The sequence below is a fragment of the Bubalus kerabau genome, chromosome 3, assembly GCF_029407905.1.
Source record: "Bubalus kerabau isolate K-KA32 ecotype Philippines breed swamp buffalo chromosome 3, PCC_UOA_SB_1v2, whole genome shotgun sequence".
Lineage (NCBI taxonomy): Eukaryota > Metazoa > Chordata > Mammalia > Artiodactyla > Bovidae > Bubalus > Bubalus kerabau.
The window spans coordinates 7,064,424-7,082,879 of NC_073626.1; the positions used below are offsets into that span (position 1 = coordinate 7,064,424).

General features: G+C 43.2%; 1 protein-coding gene and 1 non-coding gene across 2 annotated transcripts in view; both read right to left on the reverse strand.

The window, feature by feature from the left end:
- Positions 1-18,456, reverse strand: part of C3H6orf52 (chromosome 3 C6orf52 homolog) — a 155,106-nt gene that overhangs the window by 97,188 nt on the left and 39,462 nt on the right. The gene's annotated exons all lie outside the window — the stretch shown is intronic.
- TRNAQ-UUG (transfer RNA glutamine (anticodon UUG)) lies at positions 675-747 on the reverse strand. Its single transcript has one exon. It is a non-coding gene; the product is annotated as a tRNA-Gln (tRNA).

Below are 18,456 nucleotides of genomic sequence, written 5' to 3' on the forward strand. Positions count from 1 at the left end.
AGGAAAAGGGGACGACAGAGGATGAGATGGCTGGATGGCATCACTGACTCGATGGACTGAGTCTGAGTGAACTCCGGGAGTTGGTGATGGACAGGGAGGCCTGGCATGCTGCGATTCATGGGGTCACAAAGAGTCGGACACGTCTGAGCGACTAATCTGATCTGATCTGATCATCTGGCTCAGTTATGTCTTAGCAAATGGTGTCAACAAATCCCAGGAAATGCTTCTCCATTTGCCTGAAAATGAAGTTCTTTTGCAAGTGGTCTTTACATTATACATAGACACAGGTTCTAAACACGAGGGCATTAACATAGAGAAAGGCAACATCCCCCTGCACGGTTCCTGACTAAAATGTGTATTTGGTTTCCTTAATTTTTCCATTATCTAGGTAAGGAAAGATAATTTTGAAAGCTCTTTTGGGGTTTATTTGGTAATACCTGTTTATCATTCTTATATTGCTTTAAAAAATTTATCATCCTGCTACAAGGCTGTATTCTTAGATGCAGAAGGGGTTTGTTTGGTGCTATGATTAAACAAAACATGGGCTATAAAATGTATTCCTTCTGATCATTTAGAATTTTATTAAATCAGTATTTTTCAGTTTATTATCAGACGTTAAACTGCTTGACACTTTTTTTTTTTTTGGCTGCACCACATGGCTTGCAGGATCTTAGTTCCCTGACCAGGGATGGAACCCAGGGCCTTGGCAGCCAAAGTGCCAAGTCCTAACCACTGAACCACCAGGGAGTTCATCTACTGTTTGCTTGACATTCTTTTCTAGCTTCACTATTTAAGGTCTTTTAAGGAAATGTGCTCTTCGAGGTTTACCAATTCTTTCTGGTTAAGTAACAATACAGAGAATAAATCTGTCCAAAAGGCCACAGTGTTCATCATAACAGTAACAATGTACAATAAAAAGGCAGAGGGATTAAATGGCCTAGGATCAATCAAGAGAATCAGTGATGGAGTTAGTCTAATAGTTGCATTAGCTTGAAGCTGTTTGGTTTTTCAGTGCGGTCCCCAACTTCTAAACAACCCATCCTTCCTAGCTACTACAATCACTGATGCAGCTAGAAAAACCACCTCTCTTCACTCCCAAACCATGTAGAATCTAACCCACAATGAAGGCTGCCCACCCCCACCACCCCCTAAAGATGCCTAACTCCTCACCCCAACACAGCAAGATGCTATAAACAACCTGAAGAGTACACAGAGGTCTCCCCACCCCGAGTACGCCATGGGGCTAGATCTGGCTCATGCAGATCACCTGGAAGGACGCTGAAAAATTAGGCCAGAAACAGTGAAGGCAGAGTGAGTGAGTGGGGGAGAAGGGAGTCTAATTGGAGTTCGTTAAGAAAGTTATTATTTTTACCCCACCCCCAAGTTACTGAATTAAATTTTAATGGGATAAATAGCAGCATCTTTTCTTTGCAAATCTGCTGCATATGCAACAGATTATTTTCATGGTAACACCTAAGTGAGGACAAACATTGAGGGTCTAAGAGGTAGACGGTGATTATAGGCACTCCTGCTGCTGCTGCTAAGTCGCTTCAGTTGTGTCCGACTCTGCATGACCCCATAGACGGCCTCCCACCAGGCTCTCCCGTCCCTGGGATTCTCCAGGGAAGAACACTGGAGTGGGTTGCCATTTCCTTCTCCAATGCATGAAACTGAAAAGTGAAAGAGAAGTCACTCAGTCGAGTCCGACTCTTAGAGACCTTAGAGACTCTTAGAGATGCAGGACCTGATGCAGTCCTGCATCAGGACTGCAGCCTACCAGGCTCCTCCGTCCATGGAATTTTCCAGGCAAGAGTGCTGGAGTGGGGTGCCATCGCCTTCTCCGATAGGCACCTCTAGAAAGGGACAAAAGATAAAGGAGTGAAGAGGGAGCTGCCCAGGTTGGGAGAGAATTTCAGAAATAAGGGGTGCCAGAAACGTGGAAATTTCACCTTGCAATGGCTCAACCACCTGCAAAAGTGGAATAAACTGCCTCTTTCTCTTCCATTGTAAAGAGCATCAACCATAACACCACCAACACCATTACAGCACAGCAGACCACTGATGCCTTCCTGCTCCAGCTTGGAAGCCCAGCTGTTTGTTCTTGTTTTTGTTTTGGAGTGGCTGTAGTAGAAACCTCACTCCAAGTCTTCCAAAAAAAAGAAAAAACACTGGAAACACAGTTTGTTTCAAGTGCTGTAGCATAGGATACTTACACTCAGGGAAAAATAAAAGAGGTACACGGCCGTTTCTCGGCTTCTTTTGTTTGAGGAGGTGAAGATTATGGGTATCATATGGATTTTAAAAAGTCTGATGTGTGGTTCCAAGACAACTGGAGTTTACACAAGTTTACATACTATGCTCCCAAACAAAGCATCAGAAAGGTCTCTCTTGAGTCATCGTAATTACAAAGTAAGCAGTTGTCCAGGGTGAGAAGCTGACCATTCCAGCTATCTCCTTATCCCCCTGAAAACAAGGATAATGGCCCAATGTAGACAGGCATAGATGTATAAAGGGTTTTTTAAAATTACTCCCATGTACCTACTCACTGAGGGGCTTTCCAGGTGGCGCTAGTGGTAGAGAACTGCCAATGTAGGAGACTCAAGAGATGCAGGTTCCATCCCTGGGTTGGGAAGATCCCCTGGAGAAGGGCACAGCAACCCACTCCAGTATTCTTGCCTGGAGAATCCCATGGCCAGAGAGCCTGGCGAGCTACAGTCCATAGGGTCACAAAGAGTCAGACATGACTGAAGCGACTTAGCGAAGCACAGCACAGCATCTACTCATTGATAGCACATAAACAACTGTTCTTATCAGTGTAGCATAGGAAGATCCTAAACTGATTTACCAGTCAAAAAGCAGTATATGTAATTTAAAAGACAGACTGCCTATAGGTCCCCAGTTCACATTCAATGATATTTCTCTGCAAACTACGTATATTCTTCTCTGTTGTTGTGTTGTTCAGTCACTAAGTCGTGTCCAACTCTTTGCAACCCCATGGAGCACACCAGGCTTCCCTGCCTTCACTATCTCCCGGAGTTTGCTCAAATTCATGTCCTTTGAGTTGGTGATGCTATCCAACCATCTCGTCCTCTGTTGCCCGCTCCTCCTCCTGCCCTCAACCTTTCCCAACAACAGGTCTTCTCTGTGGACCCCTGGAAGCTAATTCTGCAAAATAGGGGTGTATTAATATGATTTCTTTTGCACATGAATATTTCCATGTATATATTTCAACATGGATGCAACAAGGCATAACACAAGTAAATGTAATTTAACTATGATCCTCAATTAATTTAACAGAATTGTTAGGAACTTGGAATTTTTTTCTACAATCAAGCTACAGTACTTTCTTACGAGTTATACACACCGTATATTCTGGTTTAAGGAAAAAAACATTTATTGAGAGGCTCAATCACAGGCTTACATTATATAAATATTCTTACCATTTCTCTCCCATTCTAGTTGTCTTATTTTTAGCTAAGTGCACAACTCCTGTAAACTGGAGCTTTATTCTCAACAGCTTCTACCAGCTAATAAGGGATTTAGAAAGGATTAAAGACAATTAAGAGAGAGGGCAAATAGAGGGTAAAATCTGTGTCTGCCCAATCACTGAGCAGATAACCTCTGCTCATCTTCAATTTGCTGTGGTACAATCTGCTGTAATGTTATTACTCTAAGGCTGGAATTAACGTTTGTTTGTTTTTAAAGTAATGCCATAAAAATCATTAAGTTGTTTAAAAAGCAAAACAGAAAAAAGTTTTCAAGCCAACCAAGTCATACGTTTACAGAAATTAAAAGGGGAGCTTTTGCAATGGGAAAACAAAGATTTTGTGTTTTAAAAATAAAAGCATGGTGCTCTGTGCTAATATTCACAAACTGTTTTAAAACGAAGCAAAACCAACCCCCACCCCCCAAATAAATAAATAAAACCCCTCCCCAACAAATAGATCAAACACCTTTGCCCAAAGCCAGCTTCTGCCTTGCCCAGGCAGAAGGTGGCCTCCTTGGGCGGAGAGAAGGGTCTCTCCTTTTCAGGTCACTCGGTCACTCGGCGGAGATGGAGGTTGGGAGGATGGGGACGGTAAAGACAGGCCGAAAGGCTGGAAAGTAACTTTTGACTCCATTACTATTTCCACTCTAGGGATTGTTTTTCTGATTAAAATAACACCGATACCTTTGACTCTATGAGAATTCCGTTACAGTTAGAACAATTGCCTGATCATTTAAAGATTAAACACAATTACATACATTTCTTTCCGTTTAGAGTTGAGATTACAAACACCTTATAAAAAGCCACTTTTATTGCCTCCCCTCCCCCGACTCCAACTCTGTCCTTAAACTAAGTGCCCGTCTTATTGCAAGTCAGGAAGCAGTTTTCGTTCCCTGACGCTCTGATTTCTGATATTCCAGCCCGCCCCGACCCCCGCTCCCAGCAAACCAGGGCCCTTAAGACTCAGGGTGCCCAGTCCCGCCGGCCTGCGGAAACGGGTGGTTCCGGGGGACCCGTGTGTCCCGCCGACCGCAGCTGCGGGCTCGGCGTGGGGGGCCCGGGGGGCCCGCTGGTCCACCCTGCGCCTGGATTCTGCTTTTACCTGGGAGCGGTTTGGGATGCACTGAATTTGGACCCAGTTTCTCTTTCCTCTTTCCTCCTTTTTCATTTTTGTAACAGTTCTGAACTCAATTCCGCTACCTTCTCGAGACCCGGTCCCGCCCCCTCACTTCTCAAAGTACTGTCCCCTCCAGCCCAGGCACTAAAGGGAGAAGCGGAGGTCCGGGGTGAGGGGGTACGATGGGAGACTCTAGGTCCGAGGTTCGGGGGTGAGGGTCTCCGAGGCTGAAGGATGCCCACTGTCATCCTCCAACCCAGGACTGAACCCCGCCGTCTAGGGGCGCAGGAAAGTGGCCAGGGGCGCCTCGGAGCAAACCCACCGCGCTGGGAGCAGGTAGATCGTCCCCGCCGGCCAGCCCCGCCCCTCTCCGAGTCCTCCTCCCTCCAGTCACCCACCCCTACCGGTGTCCAGGCCCCTTCTCTCAGCAGAGGTCCGCCCCGGTAGGACAGGGCGCCCAGGGGACATGCCGGGCCACCTCGCAGGACAGGCTCGGGTCGGACGGACGGTGGCCGCCCCTCTGCCCGCTCGGGATTACCTGCCCGCGCCGGCCGCTTACCTCGTTCGCTCCCTTGTGAAGCTCAGTCGTCCTGTGTGTTCCATCTCCTAGGAAACGGCGGGCGTGCGTCTGCCCCCGCGCCGCCCGCCCGCTTACACCCCGCCCATGGGGCGGGGCTGAGCGGGAAGGCCCCGCCCATGGGCGCTGAGCTCGCCTCCGAGGGGCGGGACCTCCGGGAACGCCTGGAAGCTGCTGGAGTTCTGCTCTTGCTGCTATTTCATTTGGGGCTTGGGGCAGTCCTGATTACTTTTGCACTTATTTATAAGAAGTTGGGTTGTTTGCCCTTTGTTTGTTCCCACTCGTTCTATAAAGTCCTGATTCATTGAATCTGGTTCCCAGGCTTGTGAAGAGCAAGAGGAAGCCAACTGTTCGCCTCGTAACCCTTGTATTTTGTACTGCCTGGGGAAAACTGCACTGGATTGCAATTCTTTATATTGGTCAACTTCTCAGATATATGTTAACTCCTGGGCCACATTTCTGAAGTCATTTTCACTCATTCGCTCAAAGAATTTAGTACCAGTCACGGTGTTCAGTTTAGTTCAGTCGCTCAGTGTTGTCCGACTCTTTGCGACCCCATGAACTGCAGCAGGCCAGGCCTCCCTGTCCATCACCAACTCCCGGAGTTCACTCAAACTCACGTCCATCGAGTCGGTGATGCCATCCAGCCATCTCATTCTCTGTCATCCCCTTCTCCTCCTGCCCCCAATCCCTGCCAGCATCAGAGTCTTTTCCAATGAGTCAGCTCTTTGCATCAAGTGGCCAAAGTATTGGAGTTTCACCTTTGGCATCAGTCCTTCCAAAGAACACCCAGGACTGATCTCCATTAGAATGGACTGGTTGGATCTCCTTGCAGTCCAAGGGACTCTCAAGAGTCTTCTCCAACACCACAGTTCAAATCTGCCACTGTTTCCACTGTTTCCCCATCTATTTCCCATGAAGTGATGGGACTAGAGGCCATGATCTTAGTTTTCTGAATGTTGAGCTTTAAGCCAACTTTTTCACTCTCCTCTTTCACTTTCATCAAGAGGCTTTTTAGTTCCTCTTCACTTTCTGCCATAAGGGTGGTGTCATCTGCATAGCTGAGGTTATTGATATTTCTCCTGGAAATCTTGATTACAGCTTGTGCTTCTTCCAGCCCAGCATTTCTCCTGATGTACTCTGCATAGAAGTAAATAAGCAGCGCTCAGCTTTCTTCACAGTCCAACTCTCATATCCATACATTACCACTGGAAAAACCATAGCCTTGACTAGACGGACCTTTGTTGGCAAAGTAATGTCTCTGCTTTTGAATATGCTATCTAGGTTGGTCATAACTTTCCTTCCAAGGAGTAAGCGTCTTTTAATTTCATGGCTTCAATCACCATCAACAGTGATTTTGGAGGCCAAAAAATACTGTGGTAAATCACAAGATAAATGGGTTAATGGTGAATAAACAACGAGTGATAATAACTAGCCTCAGGTTGTGAGAGAAGGGCACCCTTGTGTTTCTACCAAGAAGAAGCTCAATTAGCTAGCAAAAAGGCCCATAAATTAGAAGCATGAGACATGGGGTAGCGATATTCCTGCTAGCAATTATCCATTATGTGTCAAGGCTCTGGAATAATGACAGGGTAGCAGGACAGACAGTCATGGTTCTCTCACAGCTTAAAGAGAAAAAGATCAGAAAGTATTAATAAGAAGTGTTAAGTTAGATCATCGAGGTCATAGCCCAGCTATGAACCTTACCAGGCAGTAATGAGAGAACTATGAAGAACTTTCTACAGGGGAGTGACACGTTCACGTTGGCATTTCAGAAAGATCACAAAAGCAGCAGTGGGTAAGGTAGATTTCAGCAGTGAGTCTAGAGGCAAAAGAATAAAAAGGAGGCTATGGCAATTGATCAGGAAGAAGTGGTGGATCCAACTACAGCAGTAATGACAGAGATAGATCAAGGGATATTTAAGAGTTCAAATTGACAGGACCATGTGACTTAGACAGGTGGTGCCATCCTAGCACTGGGACCCTCTGCACCTGCCCCAGGGTAGTCCCAGAAGTTTCAGGCAGAAGCCAGGGAGGGCTCACATGGAAGAGATCAAAAGACATTGAAGCCGAAACACTCAGTGGGAACCTTAGCCAGGAAGAATCCCTATGGATGACTTTGATCGTCTTGAAGGGCCACAGGGCAGGGTTGGGAACCTGAGACCTGGCCTGTCTGTCAAGGAGCAGCTACTTGACTGCTCTGTGTTTACACAGACTATTCAGTTCACTTCATAACTTTCACAAATAAGTCTAGAATCTGTCTTGCTTCACAGGAAGTCATAAATTATATCACCTCAAGTGTGTTTGCTTCTGTCAAAGGAATTTTTGGAGCTGATCTTTATCAATAGGTTTCTAGGTTCAGCAACTTTGTTTATGTTTTATTCACTGACTTAGATGATTCTACTGTAATACGATATATCATCAAATTCCTGCCCAAAAGGAAGTTCAAAATCTCTGAAAAAAAATTTTTTTTAATACTAGAGGGACATCGTAAAGACAAGTGACTATTGAAATCCCAATTTTAATTCCCACCTTTTTTCATTTATTAAAATGCATACTTTTTGATTTGGATTGCTGTGGGATACTTGGGAGGAGGTTAAAGTTTAAAAACTCAGAAAATCAATGCAGCTTTTTAAAGCATGAGAAGTAACTGTAAACTTCATGTTTTAAAAACACCACACATATATACAATGGAATATTACTCAGCCATAAAAAGGAACACATTTGAGTCAGTTCTAATGAGGTGGATGAACCTAGAGCCCATTATATAGAGTGAAGTAAATCAGAAAGAGCAAAACAAATATTGTATGTTAATGCATATATATATATATATTCAATCTAGAAAGATGGTACTGATGAACCTATTTGCAGGGCAGCAATGGAGATGCAGACACAGAGAAAAGACTTGTGTACACAAAGAGGGAAGGAGAGGGGGGATGAATTGAGAAAGTGGCCTTGAAACATACGCATTACCATATGTAAAGCAGATAGCCAGTGGTAACTTGCTGAATGACACAGGAAGCTCAAACCCAGTGCTATGTGACAACCTAGAAGGGTAGGATGGGGTGGGAGGTGGGAAGGAGTTTCAAGAGGGAGTGGGCATATGTATACATATGGCTGATTCATGTTGATGTATGGCAGAAACCAGCACAATATTATAAAGCAGTTATCCTCCAATTAAAAATAAAGAAATTAGAAAAATAAAAGTAAAGACCGACATCATCAATAAAAAAATAAAAACACGACATAAGTCTTTGATTGGTAAGTATAACTTTTAATTGGCTCCATACAGATGGAAGCTTTAGAGGTATTTATTTAGATGTTTTTATTTACTTATTTAGTTCATTGTTTTGGGAGTATTTCCCATGGCTTGCAGGATCTTAGCTGCCCAATCAGGGATTGAGCACAAGCCCTGGCAATGAAAGCACCGAGTCCTAACCAGGGAATTCCTTAATTTTTTTAATTCACTTTTAAAGATGGGTTTGCAAATAAACAGATAAATAAATAAAACAAAATAAAGGACTGTCCTAGTGATCCAATGGTTAAGTGTCTGGGCTCCCATTCTAGGGGGCAAGGGTTCAATCCCTGATCGGGGAAGCAAGATCCCACATGCCACACAGTATGGCCAAAAAATAATAATAATAATAAAGATGAATTTGTTTTCGTTTTGCCATTAGTTTGGGGGTATATTCTTTGGCTCTAGGATGTAACCTTACGCCCTACGGCCCTTCTAGAATTCTGATGGAAGGCCTACGGTGTTTGCGGTCCCCTCCAACTGAGTGAGACTAAGCACTACGTTCGGTCTCCCTAGCAGCCAGCAGACAACGCAGTTGCTCTACTTCTGCAGTTTTTTCCAGCTGTTACTTTAACAGTTTCCTTGGAGTCTTGTCTAAACAAGCACAGGTCAGGGGTCAACCAAGAGTTTTAAAGTGAATTTGTACCCAGATTTGGGGGCCTTCCTCTCCGTGGCTGCTCTGTGGTTCCCCGGCTCAGTTTCCAGCTGCGCCGGCATCTCTAGCCTCCCTTCTCCGACAAGCCAGAAGCCCTGCGGTCTTCTGCTCTGGTTCTAGCTGCCCTGCCGGTGTAGACTGGGACGCACCCTGAGGAGACACCTGACACGCACTGTGTAGCCCTGGACACCAGTCATCCTGGTTCTCTTCCCTCGAGGCTCCAATCCCCGTATCCCCGCCCCACCCAATTTCTATTTGACTTTGGTGGTTTTTCCAGGGCCTTCAAATAGTTAAGCTTTATATTTGTCCAGAGTTTATAACCGCCACCTAAAGGAGAGTTAGTTCAATACGAGCCACTCCACCCTTTCCAGAGCTAGAAATTCAACAATTTACTTTCGAGTGTTGATACTTCAAATATTGCAGAGCAATGTTGTATTCTTAAATATTCCTATTTGTAATCTGATGGACTGACATGTAGATATGTAACAGAAAAATGGCAAAATATGTGTTCTGAGCCCAGCATAGCATCAGGATTGGCAGTGGTTTAATGTTATCATCATCCGGGCAGTTCCCTTCTATAAACCCTCATCCTTCTACTTTCCATAAACTGTGTCATCCTCAATAATCAATTTTTCAATGCTTAAACCTTAATTGATGTTTCTTTCAATTCTCCTTACAGGATGGAGTGTTGAAAAGTATGTATATTTTTAAACTACCTGCATGTTCCTTATCAAAGATTAGCAGCATATCCTTCATTACATGATTCCTATCAAGACCGTGGCTGACCTAGCAGCCTCGAGATTCTTTTGAGACTATATTTCACATTTTGAGCTCTTCATTCCTTAGGAAGATAAGCGCTCTTGAAGAAGATGTTATTATATGGCCTTCTCAGAGCTTCCAATTGATAATACTTTGTAAGCCTAAAATCAGTTGAGAACCTCTGAACTTCTTAGTAATTCAAATTGACAATAAAATAATTGAGAAATAGAGCAATAAAAATTTAGCACATGTATATATGTCCTATTTTCCAAAAATTGTATTCTGTTTAAAAAAATATATTTTTCATAAAGTATCTTTTTTCAAAATTGAAGTATGGTTGATTTACAATGTTCTAGTAGTTTCTGGTATACACTGAAGTGGTTCAGAGATAGACAGCTAGATTCTCTTTCAGATTCTTTTCCATTATAGATTATTGCAAGATAGTGAATATGGTTCCCTGGGCTGTGCCTTGATGTTTATCTGTTTTATATTTTGTGTCTGTTAACCCCCAGTGCACTCACATCTGACTCTGGTGATCTCTTGGGCTGTAGCCCACCAGGCTCCTCTGTCCATGGAATTTTCCAGGCAAAAATATTGGAGTGGATTGCCACTTCCTCCTTCAGGGGATCTTCCCAACCCAGGGATCGAACCTGCATCTCTTGTGTCTCCTACTTTGGCAGGCGGATTCTTTACCAATTTACCACCTAGGAAGCCCTTGTTAATCCACAGTTTCTAATTTATACCCGCCCCCCACCCGCCGCCACCCTTTCCCCTTTGGTAACCATAAGTTTGTTTTCTAAGTCTGTGAGTCTATTTCTGTTTTGTGAATAAGTTCTTTTGTATCATTTTTTAGATTCCACATACAAGCAATAACATATGATATTTATCTTTTTCTGTCTGACTTACTTCACTTACTATGATAACCTCTAGGTCCATCAATTGCTGCAAATGACATTATTTCATTCTTCAAAGAGTAACTTTGGTGTTCCAAACAAAGGGGTTAGTGGGCCAATGACTGTTGCTGTGTTGTTCATGAGTAACTACTAGTAATGATACTTTATATTTGAATAGCATTTTACAACCTATCAATGGCAAGTTTGATTGTTTGTTGATGATTCCCAAACTTGTATCTCCAATTCTATGCCTCCATCTTGGACTCTAGACCCACATAATCCAATAACCTGCTCAACACTTTACTGAGAAATCTAGTAGTTTGAACTTAACGTGTTAAAACTCAGCTCCTAATAGTCTCTCCTTGCCCCACTTCCCCAAAGTGCTCTCCCTTCAGCCATCCCTATTGTTGGGGCAGTCTGAAGCTGAGCTGGAAAAGAATTTTCAGACACAGAGTTCTGCAAAAAGCAGTGAGTTTATTAAGGACAAAGTACAGAGTTAAAGAAGGCGCTGCGGATCCAGTAGGCCGACCTCCTGTCAGACCAGTGAGAGCTAACGCTTTTCATGGGTTAGTGGCCAATTATAGCCCCAAGACAAAGAAAATTCCTGCTGGCAGGTTCATATTAGGTGATTAGTTTGGGCGCTATAGGGTGACTACCATGGGTGGGCATTTTTGCCTAATTTGGGGTCAGGAAGCCTGCTAGAGATGATTGGGGGAGGGCCTTTGGCAATGGTTACAAAGGGGCTCGGTCAGTTCTGGGGGTGACCTTGGTTCTGCTCTCTGCTTCTGTGGCCTTGGTACAGGGCTTTGCACCTGTGGCATTGAGGCAGACTCAACACCTGTCTCGGTTGATATATATCACCACTGCAAGCGTCCAGTAGAAAAAGGATAAGTCATCATTCCTTACTCCTTTTCTACATTTTTTTTTTTTTTGGTCGCACCATGCAGCTTTTGGGATCTTAGTTCCCTGATCAGGGACCAAACCCAAGCTCCCTGCAGTAGAACCTCAGAGTTCTAACCGCTAAACTACCAGGAAAGACGCCATTTCTACATTTTAGAATTGACTTCTTACTTACTTTAGAATTTCCCTTGGAGAGCACTTTAAGAGGTAATTGTGGAGACTCAAATTATATTTATCCATTCTTTTCTGGATTACCTAAAGTAGATATATTTATACTTTTGAGAACAACTTTTACATTTGCAGTTCAAAGAATACTCTAGAAACTCTTTTGGAATGTCTGATGTTACTAGTCAGCAGCCATTTTTGATTTACGATCTATTACAAATACCTGAGAAATCACCTTGAAATCATTTTCCTGGCATTTGCACAACGGATACAGGTCACTGATTACATTATTCTGTCACCACTTGCTACACCTTCAGGTTCAGCAAATGCTTAGTATAACATTTCACAGATTCAAGGCATCTTGTCCTCGTTAAAGAAATGAATCTCCAGGGTCTCATGAAAATCCTGAGTCTCTCTTCAGTGTTTCCGCCAGCAGTGCCGTGTAAAGCAACATCATTAGCTATTAATACCAAAGAGTAGCAAAGCAAGAGTTCCAGAGAATATGGTATATTTACCAGCTGAGGAGTAGACAGTCGTACATTTATGAACTTTGCATATAATTAGTTCTCTTTTCTTCTCCACATAAAATCCATTTCAGTTTTTTAATGCATAATCTTGTCTAGCCTCTAATTATACTAATTAAATTGTGTCAAAACAAGCTAAGCTTTTATTCCATTTTATTAAAAAATTTTTTTATTGGAGTATTAGTTGCTTTACTTTGTTGTTAGTGTCTGCTGTACAGCAAAGTGAATCAGTTATATGTCAAACCAAGCCTTCAACGTACTTCCCTGATGGTCCAGTGGCTAAGACTCCCCGCCCTCAATGCAGGAGGCCTGGGTTCAATCCGTGGTCTAAGAACTAGATCCCATAATCTGCAATGAAGATCACGTGTGAAGACCTGGCACAGCCAAATACATTTATTTTATATATATAATAAAGTGTGAGTATTCTAAGCTGTGTTTTACGTGTAGGCGGTTTATAAGTGTGACCTGAACTCTGGTTGGGAATGAATCATGAAAGGAGACAAAACGGGAGATATGTGATGGAATCTGTATTTGAAATGTTGGAGTCTCACCATATGTCTTCCTTCTAAGGATGTACTGAGTCCCATTCTCAGAGGGGTGAGCTTGATCCAAGGATTCCAAGGTCCATGGAAAAGACTCTAGGATAACAAACTGCTTTTGCTTCATCTGATGCATTATTCTTCAGTCTTTTCCTCTGTATCTTAGGGAGGTTGCTTATAAGCAGACTTCTAGACCACATCCTGTTTTCTGGCTCATTTTCACTCAGTTATTTCAGATTGTAAAGCACAAGTTTCCCAGGTTTCTGTACAAATCCTCTAAATAATATAGAATCTCAGGGACGTTCCCGGTGGAAGCCCAAGTTCAATCCCCAGACGGGGAACTAGATCCCAGAAGCCACAACTCAGAGTTCTCCTGCTACAACTAAATAGATCCTGCATGTCGCACTAAGACCCGGCAAGGTCAAATAAGTAAATAAATAATTTTAAAAATGTAAAACCTCTGCCCCTGAATAAAAAGGAGAAATTTCAGTTCCTCTGAGAGGAAGGAACCAGAGATCAAATTGCCAACATCTGTTCGATCATCGAAAAAGCAAGAGAGTTCCAGAAAAACGTCTACTTTTGCTTTATTGACTATGCCAAAGCCTTTGACTATGTGGATCACAACAAACTGTGGAACATTCTTCAAGAGATGGGAATACCAGACCACCTGACCTGCCTCCTGAGAAATATGTATCCAGGTCAAGAAGCAACAGTTAGAACTGGACATGGAACAACAGACTGGTTCCAAATAGGAAAAAGAGTACGTCAAGGCTGTATATTGTCACTCTACTTATTTAACTTATATGCAGAGTACATCATAAGAAACCCTGGGCTGGATGAGGCACAAGCTGGAATCAAGATTGCCAGGAGAAATATCAATAACCTCAGATATGCAGATGACTGGAGAAGGCAATGGCACCCCAATCCAGTACTCTTGCCTGGAAAATCCCATGGACAGAGGAGCCTGGTAGGTTGCAGTCCATGGGGTCACTAAGAGTCAGATACAACTGAACGACTTCACTTTCACTTTTCACTTTCATGCATTGGAGAAGGAAATGGCAGCCCACTCCAGTGTTCTTGCCTGGAGAATCCCAGGAATGGGAGCCTGGTGGGCTGCTGTCTATGGGGTCGCACAGAGTCGGACACGACTGAAGTGACTTAGCAGCAGCAGCATGCAGATGACACCACCCTTATGGCAGAAAGTGAAGAAGAACTAAAGAGCCTGTTAATGAAAGTGAAAGAGGAGAGTGAAAAAGTTGGCTTAAAGCTCAACATTCAGAAAACTAAGATCATGGCCTCTGGTCCCATCACTTCATGGGAAATAGATGGGGAAGCAATGGAAACAGTGAGAGACTATTTTTGGGGGGCTCCAAAATCACTGCAGATGGTGATTGCAGCCATGACATTAAAAGACGCTTGTTCCTGGGAAGAAAAGTTATGACCAACCTAGACAGCATATTAAAAAGCAGAGACATTACTTTGCCAACAAGTGTCCATCTAGTCAAAGCTATGGTTTTTCCAGTAGTCATGTATGGATGTGAGAGTTGGACTGTGAAGAAAGCTGAGCACCGAAGAATTGATGCTTTTGAACTGTGGTGTTGGAGAAGACTCTTGAGAGTCCTTTGGACTGCAAGGAGATCCAACCAGTCCATCCTAAAGGAGATCAGTCCTGGGTGTTCATTGGAAGGACTGATGTTGAAGCTGAAGCTCCAATACTTTGGCCACCTGATGCAAAGAACTGACTCATTGGAAAAGACCCTGATGCTGGGAAAGATTGAGGGCAGGAGGAGAAGGGGATGACAGATGATGAGGTGGTTGGATGGCATCATGGACTCAATGAATATGAGTTTGAACAAGCTCCAGGAGTTGGTGATGGTCAGGCATGCTGCCTGGCATGCTGCAATTCATGGGCGCACAAAAGTCGGACATGACTGAGTGACTGAACTGAACTGAGAGGAAGGAACTACAGCCCTTAAGTCGTCCCACAAAAGAAACAGCCTTCCCGGTGTTCACAGTGGCAGGAAGGGCGGGGTCCGATCTCAGCTCCCACTACACAGCTGTGAGAGTCCCAGCAGAACCTTTCCTCTGCTATTTTCAGTTTTGTCTGAAGCTCATGTCCCTAAACGCCACCCAGTACTACAACGCCATCTGTGTATACATGCTAAGTCTCCTCAGTTATGTCTGACTTGTGACCCCATGGACTGCAGCCCACCAGGCTCCTCTGTCCATGGGATTCTCTAGCCAAGAATACAGTATGGGTTGCCATGTGCTCCTCCAGGGGCTCTTCCCGACCCAGGGATGGAACACATGTCTCCTGAGGCTCCTGAATTGCAGGCAGATTCTTCACTGCTGAGCCACAGGGTAGCCCATCCGTACTGGAGATGACTGCAAATACTTCTAGATTTTATCACATTCCATCTGAGTCTCTTTTTCTAGCTGTATATTCCTGGTCCCTTTAATCCACCTTTAGCAAGTAAATTGGGTAGTTATACAAGGCTACTGGGCTAAATCATTCAGCCAAACCTTATTCTAGATGTTTCTGTGAAGGTGTGTACTGACGTGACTCACATTTAGATTGGTAGACTTCCCATAAAAGCACATAGCCCTCCACTGTGTGCCTGAGCCTCACAGGATCAGTTGAAAGTCTTAAGAGGAAAGACAGAGGTTTCCTGAAAAAGAAGCAATCTTTCCTCAAGACAAGAGCCAGAAACCCTGCCTGAATTTCCAGCCTGCTGCCCTGTGGGGTTTAGACTCAGAACTGTAACACCAACTCTTGCCAGAATTTCTAGCCTGTGGACTTGCCTTACTGATTTCTGAAGGTCAGATCTGACAGTTGTAAGCCAATTTCATATACAGATAGATAGGTAGATAGATAGATAGATAGATAGATAGATAGATATGGATGTGTATATTCAGTAGCTTCAGTCGTGTCTGACTCTCTGTGACCCTATGGACTGCAGCCCAGCAGACTCCTCTGTCCATGGGATTCTCCAGGCAAGAATACTGGAGTGGGTTGCCATGCCCCTCTCCAGGGGATCTTCCCAGCCCAAGGACTGAACTATCATCTACCTTCACCTCCTGCATTGCAGGTGGATTCTTCTACCCAATGAGCTACCTGGGAAGCCCTAGATATGAATAAGGATATAGACATAATCTCATCTAGAGGTATATTATATTGGTTCTTACTAAATTTGGTCCATACGACTTAGCGACTGAACAACGACAAAAATTTGGTCCAAGCACCAATTGGATCAAAATCCTATACTAGAAAAAGCCTTTCGATAGAACATAAGCAGGCCATGAGGTCTTGGATACACAGAGAAGGATGTTTTTGTCCTTCTTTTGAAAGACTCTGCTCTACCGTTCCTTTGGGTGTAGGAGTCTGCTGTCAAAGGTAGGATGCAGAAGGTGGGGTATTTATTTAAACAGATTCAATTTATTAAAATAGGCCTTTTGGAGGGGAAAGACAGGGAGCACTGACTAGCAGAGTCAGGGGAAATTAGGGCATTAAACTATACTCTTCACTATAACCTATAACCAAGGGCACTGATGCCCGAACATAGAGACTGGAATAGATGGCATCTGTACATCCCCTCTCTGGAATTCCCTATGCAGTTGAATTAAGGTGTTTTTTTTTTTTTTTTTTTTTGCTACATCTTGGCAACAGTTAGAAAAGGTCTTTAAAAGCATAGTGGTTAGGGTGGGTAAGAGAAGGAGTTCAGGTGGTTTATGGAAACCTGGGTCAGTAATGTAGTCTATTTGGAGAGAACGTTTCCAGGCAGAAGGCTTTTCCATTGGCTTTTTTTTTTTTAATCTCGCCCTTAAGAAACGTTAAACAAGAGAATGCTTATTTTCCGCAGGCGGAGGCCCCCATAGGTAGCCAGGTGGCATTTTTACTCAGCAGTGCCCTTCTGATTCATCAGCGGGGCAGCACAGGTGGCTGAGAGCATGGAAAGGCGTAGACACCCTCTTCCCCACACACCGAGGCTCGGACTGTCTCGTGTTCAAAGAAGATTCATCAGACGAGCTGTAAGACACAATGTGGGTAGCGCAGCTGCCTGAGAGAGAATCAGAAGACCCAGTTTTCAAGGGCTGATTAATGGAAAATCCATTACTGGTGCAGAACACTCTTTGCTTTAACCAGGTGGTATAGAAATAGAAATAAACAGGGTGAGCATCAGCTGAAGGGGTAGGTCGTGGGACTCTGCTTGTCCGACCCGCAAGGTTGGTAAATATAAATGTTAAAGGGTGGTGCTTGGATTTTTAAAATCTTTATTAAGTTATCTCTGATTTTTATTTTTTTAACTTTTTTTTAAGAAAATATGCGAGTATATTTTTCTTTCATGAAGCAGTAGTTTTAGATTTGGAAAGGAGAAGGAAGTATCAAGTGGAAACAGCAATATCATTAATAAAGTGATATAAGCATAAAAATGTATAGGTGCTAGAAATAATGTCAAACTATGTTTTTAAAAAACAAAACACAAAAATATCTATAATTGGAGATTCACATACCATGATTTTTACATTCTAAAGAATGATACAAATATATTCTCTCCCATTAAGTAAGCAACTCGTAAAAATATGTTTTTCCCACACAAAAGTTCAGCAACCAAATTGTTCTAGGTAATGACATTTTCAGCCTCTTAGTTTATCAAATGTCCTTTACCACATTTTGACCAGGAATGAAATTACATTTTAACATTCTCCCCAAGAAGGAGGGCCAAATAAAATACAGAACACCCAGTTAAACCTGAATTTCAGATAAGCAATACTTTTTGTATGTCCATGCAATACTCTTCCTGACCTAGGGATTAAACCTGGGTCTCCTGCATTGCAGGAAGACTCTTTATGGTCTGAGCCACCAGGGAAGCCCTATTTGGGATATACTTACACTCAGAAAGTACTTATTGTTTATCTTAATTCAAATCTAATAGGGAACCCTCTAAATTTTTTGCTAAGTCTGGCAACCCCATCACTAAGACAAACTTCACTGGAAGGAATTTGAAGCTCTCAATGTAGTTTTTAATTGAAAACAGACTTTTCTCTACAGTCCAAATCTACATTGAATGTGAAAGAGAAATTCACCCAGTTGTGTCCAACTCTTTGGGACCCCACGGACTATACAGTCCATGGAATTCTCCAGGCCAGAATACTGGAGTGGGTAGCCTTTCCCTTCTTCAGGGGATCCTTCCAACCCAGGAATCGAACTGGAGTCTCCTGCATTGCAGGCGGATTCTTTACCAACTGAGCTTAATCGTCTTGTCACCAGCTGCTTTGTCTGGTTCTCAGCACACAGAGCCCATCACATCATGGAAACAATTATTATCATGGTCACCAATGCTTTCCACATTGCCAGATCCAATAAACTGAATCCCATAAGTTTCAGTGTGTTGCCTTTTGCTTTCATTACTCTCAAAATATTTTCTACTTTTCCTTGCAATTTCTTCTTTGATTTTCTGATTATTTAGAAGTATGTTGTTTAAGTTATACATATTTGTTCATTTCCTAGATTACTTCTATTATTGATTTCTATTCCATTATGGTA